At 49.1% G+C, this 2,065-nt stretch overlaps 1 long non-coding RNA gene across 1 annotated transcript in view; it reads left to right on the forward strand.

Moving 5' to 3' along the window:
• Positions 1-6: 6 nt before the first annotated feature.
• Positions 7-2,065, forward strand: part of LOC123521139 — an 11,333-nt gene continuing 9,274 nt past the window's right edge. Inside the window, exons 1-2 of the long non-coding RNA XR_006679620.1 lie at positions 7-187; positions 1,855-1,981. This is a non-coding gene — a long non-coding RNA (uncharacterized LOC123521139). The remainder of the gene's footprint in view (positions 188-1,854; positions 1,982-2,065) is intronic.

The following is a 2,065-nucleotide window of genomic DNA, read 5'->3' on the forward strand; positions in this document are numbered from 1 at the left end:
GGCTTGACATCGTTTACATCCATACAACCTTTGTAAGCATTTGCACCTCTCACTGGTGTGCGGAGCAAACAGTTCACCTTCCTCTGCTGAAGTGCTCTGCTCCTACTCTCACCCCTCTTTCTCAAGTGGCCTCATGAGCTTACAGACAAGATTGCCCACGACCCCCAGATTCTGCAACAACAAAATGGTGAGTTCTGTGGGCAGCAGGGATGTTGGTATTAAACGTGGGAGAGAACTGATAGACATTTTTAGGGGACCACCCGGTGCTGTGGGCATGTGATTGCTCAATAACGGGAGAGCTTAGAAAATGGGCCAAGGACCGGAGCCCCAGGAGGAATCCTACGTTCCTGCTCTTTGTGATTTGTTCTTTGATTTTCCGTAGGTGGCTCTAAGATTTGGATGCCTGGGTGCACCTTTCCTAGGTGACTCAGAGGTGCCTCCTTGTGGTTTTTTGATACCAACCCTAGAGTGTCTGAGACTTTAAATCTCCCCCCCACCCGCACCTGCCCCAAGACTTTAAATCTCTACAGGAGTAGAGACCATCGTCTTTCTCGCTCACTGGGGCAGGTGTTTCAAGATTGTCACGCTGTCCTTGTTTCTGCCGTTGGTCATGTGATGACATGACTGGTCTTGTGAAGGGTGTGTGGGCTTATGCCTGTTGAGGCGAGCGGTGGTGTTTAATTGGCAGACAGTTGCTTTTGACATTTGACGTGGTGGGCTGATGTGACTCTCTTGTTGTAGTGTGTCCTGTCTCAACTGTGGGCTTTCTCGCTGCCCTGCATTTGTCTGTCAACGAACCAGACACAATGCGTGAGGAAATCGTGGCACTCACATACACACCAAATCAAAACCGACACCCCCATCAAATCGATTCCTCTTCCTGCTCATCGCAGACCTGTAGCGCAGCACGGAGCTGCTCTGATGGGTTTCTGAGCCTGTGACTCGGGATGGAGGCAGAAAGCCTCCTCGTTCTCGCACAGTTTCTCACTGTTGACCTTGTGGATTTCAGCCTGACCGGTCACACTGCACCACCTGGACTCCTGAACGAATGTATAGAAATATGTAAATTTCCAAAAGATTGCACTGTTTTCATCAGATGGATCCCTGTCAACTCCTCATCCCTTAGACTTGAAGATCGTATGAGCCCGGTGGCCTTGGGGCCCCAGTGTGTGGTCATCAGGAAGCACCAAGGGGCGAGGGAAAATTGGCATTGATGGGAAGTGAGGATCTACCTGGTGGCTTTTGCCTCCGTTTTCAAACTGTGGTAGATGCTAAAGACAAGTAAGACAGCGATTGTAATCAGTCAAACTGTCAGAGGTTGGTTTCATGTGTTGGAAGTCTCTGAGACAAGGTGGGGTCTCCGTCAGAACGTGAATGTAGGGAAGAGATGAGGCTGTCAGCTGTACTCCACAGGTGACCCAGGTAGAAGACAGAGGCTTGTTCAGATGCTGTGAATTCTCAGTATCCTCAAGGACTGTTGGCCTCAGACTTTATTCCTGTGCACATAGGATAGCTGATACTTTTTAAAAAATTAATCCTTATATTGGGGACCTCTTACAGATCTTATAAGAATCCATAATTCATTTGTATCAAGCACCCTTGCATATATGTTGCCATCATCATTCCCAAAACATTTTCTTTCAACTTGAGCCCTTGGGATCACCTCTTCTTTTTCCCTCATCTCCCCCACCCTGCCACCCTGATGACCCCTTGATCAGTTATGTATTACTATTGCTGTTTTGTATCTTACATCGTCCATTGTCTCCCTTCCCCCACATTTCCGTTATTTGTCCCCTCGGGGTGTGGGGAGCATGCCTGACACCTTGCTGATGCAGACCGTGTGGGATGTTTTAGGACTGGGAGCTCCTTGAGGCTGTGGCTGTGGTCTTTAGCCGGGAAGAGTGGGCATTGCTGGATCCTGCTCAGCAGAAACTCTACAGAGATGTGATGGAGGAAACTCTGGGAAACCTGGCCTCCGTAGGTAAGAGAATGACATCGACACCGTGTGTGTGTGTGTGTGTGTGTGTGTGTGTGTGTGTGTGTGTGTGAGAGAGAGAGAGAGAAT

Source organism: Echinops telfairi, unplaced genomic scaffold (assembly GCF_000313985.2).
Source record: "Echinops telfairi isolate 266 unplaced genomic scaffold, ASM31398v2 ScPeMD7_7470;HRSCAF=8508, whole genome shotgun sequence".
In the NCBI taxonomy this organism is placed as follows: domain Eukaryota; kingdom Metazoa; phylum Chordata; class Mammalia; order Afrosoricida; family Tenrecidae; genus Echinops; species Echinops telfairi.